Genomic DNA, 14,689 nt, shown 5'->3' on the forward strand with positions numbered 1-14,689 from the left:
CAGGAAAGACTGAGCAGATTCTCGCTACAAGGCCTGTTCTTGAGTAAATGGTTGCTGTTAGAGGTGAAAGACTGCCTCATCCAGGGAAAAGGGAGGAGTGGGATTCTGGAGGTTTGGGAAAAAGAATGATATAAAAGATCCCAATTTTTAAAATGAAAAAAGGAAACATTAGCTCTGTCCAGGCTGAGGGAAGTTAAACATGCTTGCTGTCATTGTCCTCTAAACCATTGTGAGAAGAAAACCAGAATCCCAGGGGTCAATGGCTGAACTAGAGATTATTACTTACAAAAAGTGATTTTATATTTATTTATTTATTTATTTATTTATTTATTTATTTATTTATTTTTCAGCAAAGACCTAAGAGTCCCTCAGATTTTGGGAACTGTTGGGGCAAAAATTCCCTGTGAAGAAAAAATTCAAAAAGAAAATATTGGGACAGAGTATTTCCATAAATTGAATATGTTTGCATTTGTGGAAGTGCATGAGACTTTACAGAGTGACAGATAATTTAGGACTGTTTGTTCTGAGGCAAGAGACGGTAAGATGCCCTGAAAATAATTCCACATGTTCGCATGTGGGTCCTTGGAAAGCTCAGAGTGTGTCCTGTGACCTCAGAAGCAGCCCCACTGGGAAATGGCCGCCCCGCAGGAAAGAAACAGATCCCGATAGCAGAACCGGAATGTTTACTTTTAAACACAGGGACACAACGATGACTGAAAACACACACTAAGCATTTGGATATTTTCTTCTCTCCAAGGACTAGAAGTGTACAGGTTGGGAGTGGGGGCATGGGTAAAAATGATCTACATTCCTTAGGAGAAAAATTTCCCAAGCCATAGTGTAAAAAAGGAAAGATAAATCGATGTTAAAACCAAGAGAACTAGATGTAGTCCTGACAACATCCAATATGACCTATATATTTTATGCTTTATTTCCCTTAATTTCTGGGGAGTGTTCTCACTGCTTATTTCAAGTAGCATTTCCTTGGCTTCGGCAGTTCTCTCACACACGTGCTCATGAGAACTCCGCTGACGACCAAGGGGGGCCTTCTGCAGGGAAGCGGTCTTTCCTTCCTCCGGGCAGCTTGCTGATGTCTGGCACTCTGAAAGGAGGTGTGAGAATTGGCTTTCTCTTCCCTCCGCTCCCCACCCCCATACCACAATACTGCCACGTTATGTTCCAATCTTTTCTGGGGAGTGGTACAAACCCTCTTCTCAATGAGGTACCGGGTAATACCATGCTTATTTATTTATTTGTAATTCTCACCCGAGGATGTTTTTCCATTGATTTTTTTTTTTTTTTTTTGAGAGTGGAAGAAGAGAGGCAAAGACAGAGAGAAACATCGATGTGAGAGAAACACATCAATTGGTTGCCTCCTGCATGAGCCCCAAACAGGGCCTGGGCCAGGGAGCAACTAAGGTCCGTGCCCTTGAGTTTAATGGAGACCAGGACCCTTTGGACTGCAGGCTGAAATTCTAGCCACTTTATTTTAAAAGTCACACATAATCCATAGCAAAGGCTGGGAAGAGTAGCAGAAGCATTAAAGAGAAAAGAAGGAAACAAGAAAAACACATGCATCAAAATATGGAAAAAGATTCTGAAAGAATTGGTATTTTCAAAAATTATCCAAGTCATTATAATGGGGTAAGGGAAGAAAATTCTGACTATTTCCTTATATTACACATTTTATATTTTAGTACTGTATTGTATTTCATTTTATTTTATGCTTTTAAAAACATAATTCTGCGAAGGGACCTATGTCACAAAGAAGATAACGATTTTATTTTAGATTGTCTTTGGGGAATAAATCATGGAGAAGAGAATGTGGAATAATTTCTTCAGTGCTTAGGGCCTAGAAAGGCCTTAATTCAGCTTGAACGAGCTCTACTTTAGTAAGGGCTCAATAAAAATATAAGGGGATAAGTGTGTGTGTTCGTGTGCTTAGTTTTATGATGAAAAGTGGCTTGCAGGTTTTATTGTGTGAGCCATTACTGACCGTGTATTGCATCTTACCCTGAAAACTCAGATAATGGATATTTTAATTCAATTTTTTAGAAAGGTATCAAAATCTACATATGAATAACCAGATCTCTTATTCTTTATGAATGATTTTACTATGGACAACTCAAATCCAAGTATGAGATAAGGTCATCAAATGGAATTTCTATTGATTAAATGTAAATTATTTTTGAAATGTCCAAGAAATGGTGACTTTTCCCAGTTATTTAGGATTATACTTTAAAAACTTTAGCAATAATAATCACAAATTTAAAATTAATTTCACCCAATTAATTCCAGAGCATACAGGAGATGAAAGTTTGTAGCATAGACAATTTTGACAGTATAAAAATTCATTCAGATGGGAAACAATTCTCCATTTTTAAAATAATTGAGTTGGCTTCTTTAACTGAGTAGATTGACTAGGCCTTGGTTTTAGCATTGTTTTCCTAGTTGCAGCGGATAACTGCGAAAAAGTGCTTGCAGAATATCTCACAGGAAATAAATGTTAAGACATGAACTCTCTCTCAGGTATCTGATCCATAGCCTCCTAGAACAGTGTCTCACTCAGTGGGTCATCACTCACTTATTCAGGAGTCAGTTTTATAGACAAGACCAGCATTAAAAAATAGAACATATCAAAGTATATCTGATATAGTAAAGATATTATTTTGTGAAACATTTGATTCGTGTGTGTGTGTGTGTGTACTGGGTCATGAGATAACATATTTCTTATGTGGGTTGTAGTAAAAAAAAGTTTGAAAAGCACTGTATTAGTGCTCTTGCCCCCAAAGAGATATATACAAAATGTTTATCTGAAGTATAACAGACCAATACTTTATGAGTACTACTGGATGCTACCCAATAAAAGGGGATTTCTTTTTTAAAATATGTTTTTATTGATTTCATAGAGGAAGGAAGAGGGAGAGATTGAAACATCAATGATGAGAGAGAATCATTATTTGGTTGTCTCCTGCACTCCCCACACTGGGGATTGAGCCTGCAATCTGGGCATGGTTGCTGTCCTGGAATCAAACCATTCATAGGTCAACATCCAACTACTGAACCACACCGGCTAGGCAAAAAAACCCGGAACTTCTTAAGTAGCACTCAGAAAGATCCAAGTAAAAGACTTGAGAAATATTTTATGATCTTTTTGCACAGCTATCAATTTTCATAGCATTCAACATCTTGATGAAAATGAAAATATTTGTCCATAAACTCCCAAATATGCAACAGGCAATATACACGCTAACGTGACTAAGGGCATGAATGACTAATTTAATGTTTCCATCTTCATCTGAACACTGGTTTCATGCAACAAAGATAACGCCACAGATAAAATAACACTCCAGAAAGAATGGCTCTTTCCTTCCAAACAATGTCCAAATTCTATAATTTTTCTATTAAATCTGCAAACAGTATCCCTTCCAATTCTCCTGGGCTGGTGGTGTAAAACGGAATGTACTACAATGAGTGAGAGGAAAATACATTCTATATTTGGGATTAATTCATCCCCTTTCTCCTGCCAACGCACCTTGGCTTTCGGGGAAGACTGAAGAGCACAGAGAGATGCACAGTGGAACCTGCCTTCAAGGGGGTAATTAATCCCTCGTCTTTGATTCCTGAGTTCCTGCCCAAAATCAAAGGCAGAGAAAACACTCGCGGGTGCTCTGGGCACCCCACACCTGCTCTCCTTGTGAGCTCATTTCTCTAATTAACTTTCAAGAAGCCTTAACACAGCCTTTGCCGCAGTTTGCAAAGCATGTCTTCTCACCCCTTTTCCTTCTCCCGTCCTCCTCAGCCACACCTGCTCCCAGGTTCCCAGCGGCACCGGCCCAGCCACCCTGCCTCAGGCCCTGGCCGACACCTAGCACCTGCCTGATCCACAGCACCAGCTCCCCAAGGGCCTTTCCCTCCCGCATAAAAGCTGACGCGCCCTGTATGTCATTATTCTTAGCCTCCGTTTCCTGCTAGGGAATGGTCGGCAAACTGCGGCTTGCCAGCCACATGCGGCTCTTTGGCCCCTTGAGTGTGGCTCTTCCACAAAATACCAAGACCTGGGCGAGTCTATTTTGAAGAAGTGGCATTAGAAGAAGTTTAAATTTAAAAAATGTGGCTCTCTATGCCGAAACCGGTTTGGCTCAGTGGTAGAGCATCGGTCTGTGGACTGTAAGGTCCCAGGTTCGATTTCGGTCAGGGGCATGTACATTGGTTGCGGGCACATCCCTGGTAGGGGTGTGCAAGAGGCAGCTGGTCAATGTTTCTTTCTCATCGACATTTCTAGCTCTCTATCTCTCTCCCTTCCTCTCTGTAAAAAATCAATAAAATATGTTAAAAAAAAATGTGGCTCTCCAAAGAAATTCCAATCGTTGTCCTGTTGGTATTTGGCTCTGTGGACTAATGAGTTTGCCGACCACTGTGCTAGGCTGCAGCGAATTGGTTTTCTGGAGATGTGATTAATGAGTGTGCTGATTAATGAGAACAGGCCTGCTCAATCCCAAGAGCACTGCTCCAATGATGGGCGCTCAGGTGTTACCCTCCATGAGTTCGCCAACAGGAAGAGCCTCGGGTGTTCTTGTGTCGGAGCTGGGAGGAAAGGTGGAGGGCGCCACAGGGAGGGTGGGCCAGCGCACCGCTGCTGGAGGGGAGGTGACTGACCCCACTCCTTCCACGGCCCTTAGCCACGCGGCACAGCTGAGCCTCTGCCAACACCCAGCTCAGCGGAGCCAGGAGGCCCGGACCCTCTGTTTTGTGAAGAGCCTAGTGACGCCCTAGTTCCTTGGCCGCCCTGTCTGGTGGAAGTAGACCCCGTTGTCCCTCCAGCTCCAGTTGTCTGTGTCGGAGCAGCAGGCCCACGTGGGAAACGTCCTCTTCCTGGCCCTTCCCTTGGGCTTGGCTTTGCCCTCGCCAACAGACAGACCCAGGTTCTCTGCTAGAAAGGGGCATTTTGCCCTGATTGGGCTGACCACTCTTGCTCCTTTGCTGTTCTACGTGGCAGTGCATCGTAGCACCCACTGTGCTTTCCGAGGGTCCAGCCTGAGTGATAAATCACATGGCCCAGGCTATGCAGACAACCTCTAAGAATTACGCACCGGTAGCCGTGTTGTCGTCATTTTCATTCGAAGGGCTTCAGAATTGCTAACCAGAAGACCAAAATGCACGTAAATCACTTTCCTTACCAAAGCAGGACTTCCTGCACATCTTCACTGAAGCTTATGTATAAACTCGTGTATGTATAAACTTCCTGATTCAAGGTAAACGAACTCCCATGCAAACCCTGAGACAGCCCCCTCCCCGGTCCCGGCCCCTGGGGCTGGCTCTTTCCTCCTGGCGACACAGACACATTGTCTGCAGCTCCGGCAGCCCCTCTGCCCGGGGACGTATGGTATTGAGTCTACAACTCAGTAAGCAACAGGCTTCATTCCTGGAAAGAAGAAGAAAAAAATCTCAAAAAAGTAAATAAAGCATTTCATTGGATTTTCCCCTAAGTGTTCCAAAATTAAAATGCAAATTCCTGCCCTGGGAAGGAGAAGGTAGAAATATCATTTGCTTTCAATACGAAGGCCTCCAAGACCACAAGCAGGGAGGCAGAGATTAAAATAAAACCTGAACACAGTCTTTTATCTGTCTGCATGTCCATGGGAGCAAGGCCAGCGGAGTCTGGCCGAGTATTTTGAAACCCTGATTATTATTACACCACGCATGCGGTAGAGTGTCATATTCGCCCAAACACTCAGGCTCTGCTCACAGTGCCCTTTTGTCTCATGGATGCTCAGCATCATGTTTGTCACAGTCCCTCCTCCAAGCCCTGGGACTCTAAACAAGGACCCCGAGCTTGCTATTCTGGGGAATGTCTCACCTTTGTGTAAGAAGCTACCCTGGGAGTCCTCGGCCTCTGACAGGCCACTAAGGAAAACAGATTCTTACTCTGGGGTCTTAGGAGTTAGACCTGAAAGCCAGTCCGGGAATCAGACACCTGGACTCAACTCGGGCTTGCCAGGGATTAACCTGGGAAATCTGGCAAAGTCCATGCTGCAGGACGTGCGGGGCTAGGCAGCACGCCCACTGGACGGTCCCTCCTGTCTGCCATTGGGCGCACTGCCTAGCCCCTCTGAGTCTCGCTTCCTCACCTCTAAGAGGGGTGACAGTCTACTGCGTAAGCTGTGTGCGGCGTGAAGGAGTCCTCGGTAAGGCACTTGGAGCTGGCCCTGGCACAGAATGGGAAGAACTCCCCCCCCCCCCCCCCCGCGCCCCCGCTGCTCAAGTGCCCGATTCTGAATCTTTCTAGGTGTTCTGTTTTCTGTCAGCTCTTCCTGGTCCCCCCTCCCCCCTGTCCTACCCCACAAGGCAGATGGAGAGCCTTCTGCTGGGCTTGCTTTGCACTTGAACCACCCTGGTTCGTGCCTATGTACATCTTTCCTTTTCTTAAAGGACTATGACGTCAGTAACTAGCCTAGTGCCTGGCACACAATAAATGCTGACTATATACTTCTTGAAGATCTGAATGATCACATAAAAGTTGGACTGGCTAATCCTATAATCCATTTGGTCTCTAAAATTCTATGACACTGTGACTCAGAGAATTATCCTGGTGATTTGAATGGAATCCAGAAACTTTCTGAGTCAAAATGAAAATTAACTAAAAAAAATAAGATGAAAATGATTGCCATAGCAACCAAAAGACTAAGCTTAATCACACCTGAGTCACTCCCTCTGCTGCAGGGCACAGGGTAGGGGAGTAGAGAGGAGGGTATCTTAGCAACAGTATAAATAAGTAAGCAAATATATTAATATGCAGATAGGCAGATGCACATGCAGGAATTCCCATGAAACTCCCCAAAGAACATGGAGTCTGATTTCACTAGATTTCCCAAGGTGCTGAAGGGATCAACTCCACATCTAGTCTCCCGTGAAAAACAAGCATTTGCACGAATTCCACTGAAATACAACAGAAGGACCTGGGCCTCTCGAATCATGGTCTCCTAGCAGGGGGTCTTTGTGCTGGTGATAATACATTCTAGAAATGTGAAATTATGGTGAAAGAGAAAGAGAGTAAACCAAGGAGACGAGAGAGAGAGAGAGAGAGAGAGAGAGAGAGAGAGAGAGAGAGAGAGAGAGAGAGAGAGAGAGAGCGCTCAGTGTGATTACTGTCTTCCAACCCGATTGTTGCTACCATATTGTCCCTGAAAATCCAAGACGGGAGGAGACCTGCTCCCACTACGGAAGTCAGGGGTGAACGCACAGGAGAGAGGAGAAGGGTGTGTGTGTGTGTGTGTGTGTGTGTGTGTGTGTGTGTGTGTGTGTTGGGGGGAGAGAGGGGGTGCCTAGAAGCTAAGTCCCAGAGCACAGCTCGGTCCTAAGGAAGCTTTGTCTGCCAGAGCGAGTCCTTCAGCCAGAGTCACTCATCAGAGGAGTCCTGCCCCTCGCCAGATGGGTCTGCCTGTGAGCCTGCTGCGGGTCCTGCTGGTGCAGTGGGCAGTGGGCCTGAGAGCGGGTCTGAGGGCGGCTGAGCCTTCTCAGGCCTCCCTGCAGCGGGAGAGGCGAGGGCACGCTTTTATGGCGGCTACAGGCTTGCACACTAGTTTCTGACCTTCTGTCCTAGCCAGTATACTCTAGAGCAGTGTTTCCCAAACTTCTCTCATGATGAGAATCACCTGGTGGAGTTGTTAAAATACAGATTCCTGAATCCCAACTAAGAAGTGCTATACAATTTTACCTATATGTTCCCCAAAATTCTAGTTTAGCACTTCTTAGTTGGGATTCAGGAATCTGTGTTTTAACAACTCCACCAGGTGATTCTCATCATGAGAGAAATTTGGGAAACACTGCTCTAGAGCGATCATTCCTGAAACTTAGACTAGACAGTGGTAAAATAAAACACAAACAAAACTAAACAAGCCGAAAAAGGATATGTAATGAGTTTCTCACAAAACCTAATAATTATTAAAGATATAATTTATTCTTCATCATATCTTTCCTTATCCTTTTTCGGGGGAGGATCATTAAAATATTCTTTTATTTTTAACAAAATTAAAGTGATATGAGAGAGAAGTGATATTTTTAATGCCCTTAACCTGGCGTGTTTAAAAGAAGGCATCTCTATGGAAGTCCCAACCCGATCTCACTAGGATTGGTTAGGTCAGAAGCAGCAAGGACTCAGCTCTACGGCGGTGGTCGGCAAACTCATTAGTCTGCAGAGCCAACTATCAACAGGACAACGATTGGAATTTCTTTGGAGAGCCAAGTTTTTTAAACTTAAACTTCTTCTAATGCCACTTCTTCAAAATAGACTCGCCCAGGCCGAGGTATTTTGTGGAAGAGCCACACTCAAGGGGCCAAAGAGTCACATGTGGCTCGCGAGCCTCAGTTTGCCGACCACTGCTCTGTGGTAACCAAAGGCCACACAGCACAGCTCAAAACGAAAAAGATGAAAATGAGCTATTGTTTTCCTTCTCAGAAACAGGAGAATAGTCAGTATCACACATTCATGTTCACCGCAGCCTGAAGCTGGCTTGAGATCCCAGCGTCCCCAGAGGTTGGGGCAGCCTGGGGGGCGGGGGTGCTGTCCTTAGTCTGTCCCGAGTTAACAGAGCCATGCCCTGCAAACATCTGGTCCCTGCAAATGCCAGGCTGGCTCATGGGTTATAGTTATGGTTAGGGTTAGGGGTAAGGGTAGGGTTGGGGTTAGGGTTAGGGTTAGGGGTAGGTTTAGGGTTAGGGGTAGGTTTAGGGTTAGGGGTAGGGTTAGGGTTAGGGGTAGGGTTAGAGTTAGGGTTGGGGTTGGGGTTAGGGTTAGGGGAAGGGGTAGGGATAGGGTTAGGAATAGGGTTAGGGTAGGGTTAGGGGTAGGGGTAGGGTTAGGGTTAAGGTTAGGATTAGGGTTAGGGTTAAGGGTAGGGTTAGAGTTAGGGTTGGGGTTGGGGTTAGTGTTAGGGGTAGGGGTAGGGATAGGGTTAGGGATAGGGTTAGGGTAGGGTTAGGGGTAGGGGTAGGGTTAGAGTTAGGGTTAGGGTTGGGGAGTGAGTGAGGATTAAGATAAGCTCAGGACACAGGAGTGCAGGCCCCTCACATTGCTGATGGAACGTCTTTAGAGGAGAACAGGTTGACCTTGCTGGGGTGGGGCTGACATGACCCAGGCTGAGCACTTTTGTCCCCTGTGCTGGACCCGCACCACTACGGCCTGACTCTCCAGGAGCAGGGGAAGGCGGAGGGGCACCCGGGGCCCTGACAGAGCTCTCGGAAGAGCTAACGGGAGCTTGGGCTTATGAACACCGGGTTTTTGTCCCCAGTCCCCAGCACCGGGTCACAGAGAAGTGCAAGTCCACTCCGGGTGCATATTACTTTCAGATTGCAGGAAAGCCAGCTTTCTGAGTGTGCTGACACTCAGCAAGCCCAGACATATTTCTGCTTAAAACTAAAATCACACAGTTTTTGCACTTACAAACCCACTTGTCTGTATTTTAAGATGACAGCATGACCAAGAATCAGTAATTAGTTGGAAGTATCTGGTCAAAATCAAATAGAAAAGAGCCAACCGTATCTCTTGAATCCATTTCACCCGTGTCAGACTTTATGATATTAAATTGCTCATGAAACGTTGCTTATAAGCAAACAAAGTAAGGGATGGCTTGAGGACATCTTGTCAGACTTTAATTGTTGTAGATTAATGATGTTTTCCCGAAACAAGACACGTTGTTTGCGATGTCTTTGAGCGCGGCCACACCTGAGCGGCATGTCCCAGGGAAGATGGGTTGAGGCAGGTCCGTGCTTTCAGATTCCTTGTGGCGGGATGCTTGCCAGGCTCCGTTCTCAGCAAACAGAAATCCTGATGTGTGGGGCCCACACCGGCCTGCTGGCAGGGAGGCACTGACAGGTGCTGTCAGCAGGTAAACTTGGGGGAGATGAAGACAGCCGCCGGGAATACACCTAAGTGTTTACCTACCACGGTGCACTGGGCACTGCCTGCTGCTCGTCACGGGCCGTTTCTGGGCAGGACACTGCATTGTTAGGATGGGATGGCGTAGACACCATGGGATTTCTCTTCTCAGCAATTTGGCAAAAGGCACTTAGAAAACCACTCGGCAGAGGGATATTTAAGTACCTATGGCTGAGAGGGTTGTAAGTGGCCACAGGTGAACAGTATCTGTATAAATATTCTTTAGGTAGTTGATTGGAGTATGGGTTGTTTTTCACTATTTCTCAGAGAAAACGTGTGGAGAGGCTGTGGCCAGCTTAAAGAAAGCACCCCTGTGCCATTTCCCTAGTTAAACCCATGGAACTTGTTCCCTGGAGAGTTAGGACACTGACTTTTCTACATAGATGATCACTTACCTATGAACAGACAGTTTTTATTTTTCTTTTCAATCAAGTTGACTTTTTTTTCTCTGTTGTTCACTGGTCAGATCTTTCCATATAATGCTGAATAGAAAGGGATGAGAGTGGATATCCATGTTTTGTTTCTGACCCTGGGAGGAAAAAGTAGTCTTTTACCATTAAAGTTTTATCTTCACAATTATTTATATATTAAATCTACCCATCTATGAACATGTTACATCACTCCATTTACTTAGCTCCTCTTAACTTCTCTCAATGATGTTTCATAGTTTCTCCTGTAAAGGTGTTGTACATCTTTGGTCTATTTTATATTTTAAAAGTTATCCATATTAATAAGGATCATTCACTCATTTTCTTCTTAATTATTTCCTAAGATTTCACAATGGTGAAGAAAACCAGACGTGAGTCTGTTCTAATGAAGCTTATAGACTAGTGATATTAAAGTGTTTATTATATTCATAGTGCAAGTAGTAATTGTGTACCACTAATGCCACCATATAATTCACATTAAATTTATATATATATAATTTTGGCTTAAAAAACAGAAGTTTATTATCTCATAGTTCTGGAATCTGGAAGTCCAAGATCAAGGTGTCCCATGTTTGGTTTCTTTGGAGGCCTCTCTCCTTGGCTTGCAGATGGCTGTCTTATTGTTGTGTCCTCACCTGGTCCTTTTGCTCTGTGTACCCAAACCTCCTCTTTTAAAAACAAAAAATTTTCCAATTACAGTTGACATTCAATATTATTTTATATCAGTTTCAGGTATATAGCATAAGGGTTAGACAATTATATAACTTACAAAGTGATCCCCCCTCAATAATTCAAGGACTCACCATACATAGTTATCACAATGTTATTGCCTATATTCCCCATGCTGGACTTTATATCCCTGTGACTGTTTTGTAACCACCAATTTGTACTTTTTAAACCCTTCGTCTTTTTCATTGATCCCCAAACCCCTCCGCTATGGCAACCATCAGTTTGTTCTCTGCATCTATGAGTCTGTTTCTGTTATATTAAATTAATATCAAATTTTATGGATTTCATAAATTTGTTAAATGCAAAATGTCAAGGGAATATGATGACACACTGAAAGACAGTGGGTAATTCCAAGTCTATCATAGTCCATGAGAAGTTAGCCCGTGGTCTTTAGTCATTTGTATTTGGGCCACTGCTCATGCTGGTTAACACACCAATGTAGTCTCGGTGATGTTCATCTGAGAAACAAAAAGTGGACAAATACATGAGCTATTTGTTTTGAACTGAGCTCAAGACCAGTGGATTTTAAAGAATTTTTGTTGAGGTTTGGTTGTTTGTTGTTTTTATTTTTATATTTGGTCTAACAGGCCCCCTGGAATGCTATTTGAGTACTTTGAATGAGGGAATCCAAGTGTAAAGTAAGACAGATGCCAGGTGTACCAACACAAATGCCCAATATTTGGGTGTAAAGGGAAGAACTTAAAATGGATCAATTTTTTTTCAGATAGACATATTTGACATCATGAAATTTAAATGTCAGATCTACTACCAGTTTCTCCTCTGCTCCTCTAGATATTTGGCTTCAGTCACCATGGTGATATTATCAAATACTAGAAACTGTTTCAAAAAATACTAGTGCATGTGATGAACTGAAATAAATTTTTCTCACGAATGCAGAAAATGAATCTTGTGTCTCCCCCCCCCACCAAAAAAACAAAACAAAAATCCAATAAAATTAATACTGTTAACTCTTGAGAAAAAGTCATATTAAAACTAATTTCTATACAGGTAATCCTCATCTTTCTATGCTCACTACGAAAGGTCTGAAAATGTGGTGCATTTGAGATCAGGGGAGGGAGAGGCCCTGCTTTTTTCAATATGTCCTTCTCCAGCGGGCGTGTGACTAAGAGAGAAGGTATGTGACTCAGACATCACTGCAGGTACAGTGAATGAGCAAATTCTTAGCGGCCCATGACATCACCAGGGAGCGTGACTTGGGTCAAGAGCTTGGCAGGAGGTGCTGGGAACAGTAGAATCAACAGCCATCAAGGCTGGCACGCCAACACACTGCCACCATAAAACTGAAAAGAGAGCTTATTGTACCTCACGCACAGCAGCAGGTTTAAGAGAAAAGTAGACATGTTTATAGTCCCAGATTTACAGCGCGCCTTATAAACACCTTATGACTTAGAATCCAGTCTGCTGTCCTAGAAACGAAGAATGGGACTTTGTTCAGCAGTAGGGTTTGTTGACATAAACGTCTTGCCTAAGTTTGCCATTGTGGTTAACCAAACGCATTTACTCCTGGGAAAGTAAACACCGGCAAACAAAATGCCTCTTATACTACAATACAGTGCATTTCAAACTGACCAAGCTTAATGCTATGACATAAATATGCCTAATGTTTATGGAATTTTTTAGAAACCCTTTGCCATGTTGGCCTTACCATCCTGTATAAGTCGCACTGAATGGGAATGTGTTTTCAGAATTACATGTGCTTAAAGACTTCATCAGAAATATTCAGAAGACTTGCCGCAAATACCAGGGCTGACCACGCAGCAAATAAAAGGGGTCACGGTCCCCTCAGACATGAGCATGGATAAGTCAGCTCTGCACCGTGTAATCGCTACACATCGAAATGGTCACCAACAATTAAAAATAGAGAACTAATGGGAAAGAATGCTGAATAAATATTATAAAGCCGCATGAAAATATGTTCAAGGAAGGCAAAGTATCTGGCTGAAACCCACAAAGCTGAGGAAATTCCTAGGGAAGAATGAAAATTCCAACTTATCTTTTGATACTTAAAAATTCACCCATTTAACAGTAGATAAGGCCCCTGGTTTGGGGGTAGTTTTTTTTTTATTTTTTATTTTAAATTACAGACTCAGAGTACCATTGGAGGATAAACAAATCCACTGAGACTGCTTCAAACTTTAAAAATTCTATAGTAGGGAAGCTGTTTATGTCAGATATAAATGGGTATTCATGATGACATATGGTAGTTTGGATCTAAAGAATTTACCAAATGTTTTTGCAAAAACATCTATATCAATAAAGAACTATAGAAAATTGTTAAGAAGATGGTATCTGTGGGACTGACAGAAAAAACTGTGACCAAATATACAGTCATTGATTGATCAAATCCCACAAACTAGATCCTATAAATGACAAGAACCTGGAAATCTTTCTAACAGAACTATGTGGCTGACTTCATGAACCACAACAAAGGACCACATACAGCCATCACGTTTTTACACGCTGAGAGCTACTGTGCTGTGTAGCATATTCAGGAACGATATCGGGGACTTAGCTGACTAAGCTCCACAAGCCTCCTTCAGATCAAATGCAGCTATCGCCACAGTAACAGGAAGTGATAGAACCGGGGGTTACAATTAAGATAGGAAATACTGCTCCCAGTTCTGATGTTGACAACTGAACACAATTTGAATAAAGAGATTAGGACCCTATATTGTCACATCCTAAGAACAAACAGGAGTTACAAGAAAAGCAACAAAACATAAGCATGAACTTCATAAACAAAAAATGGAAGGTGTCAGAAAATAAGGTGCCTTCTTTGGGAGGATGGACATCCCTGGAACCGGTGATGGCCATTGCAGAAAGGACTAGAGCACTGCAGAAGAGGAAAGGCTGAAATATATCAAGTGATTTTCAAATGGTTTAGTGGAACCTTAGTATCTACAAAGAAACAAGGAGACAGGTAATATGTCAGGGTTCTGCCTCCCTCTTCCTGTGCTATTAAAAATCTTGCAAACCATTAGAGAAGATAATTTCTGAAGTTAATTCTAAAGTTATCCTACGATCCAGATGTTCTGAAAAGGTTCCATCTTTATGGTGTGACCCATTGTCACATCACAAAGACTAGAGTAGCCCCGTCTAATGAGATGCTGGCACTGTGAGGCTCAGAGCATCACATACGGAGGAACAGCAGTTCCCCTGATGGTCACCACCAGGACCGTGGCTTGGGCAGGGGAGGGTAATTCACAAGCAGGGATATGGGGAAGGTGATATACAGGTCAATCAGAAGAGAACAACTGAAGTCTACAGATGTGAGGTTTTAGAATAATTTCCAGGATCCCGTGAATGTCGTTTACAGCACTGTGAAAGAGGAAACACCTTGGGCCTCCAATTGATATCTCCATGCTGATACTCTTCAGATGAGAACTCATTCCCAGCAGAGCACTCGCTCTGTGAGTTACTTGTAAAACCTGCCTCTGAGGACAGGGGAGAAGGCTGGTTTCACTTTGGGTAGGGAAGAATGCGAAGGCCTCTGACATAATTCCAGAGAAACTCTGAATGCTTCTTTGGCCATTCTCTTCTACAGGAAAGCAGTGAGTGATTTAGAAGTACTGTC

At 43.5% G+C, this 14,689-nt stretch overlaps 1 long non-coding RNA gene across 1 annotated transcript in view; it reads right to left on the bottom strand.

Moving 5' to 3' along the window:
* Positions 1 to 2,856: 2,856 nt before the first annotated feature.
* The window catches only part of LOC311621206, an 80,684-nt gene continuing 68,851 nt past the window's right edge, over positions 2,857 to 14,689 (bottom strand). Inside the window, exons 2-3 of the long non-coding RNA XR_014794797.1 lie at positions 10,333 to 10,466; positions 2,857 to 5,425 (exon numbers count right to left, since the gene is read on the bottom strand). This is a non-coding gene — a long non-coding RNA (uncharacterized lncRNA). The remainder of the gene's footprint in view (positions 5,426 to 10,332; positions 10,467 to 14,689) is intronic.

This window comes from Pipistrellus hanaki (assembly GCF_964339955.1).
Source record: "Pipistrellus hanaki genome assembly, chromosome: 4".
NCBI classification, from domain to species: domain Eukaryota; kingdom Metazoa; phylum Chordata; class Mammalia; order Chiroptera; family Vespertilionidae; genus Pipistrellus; species Pipistrellus hanaki.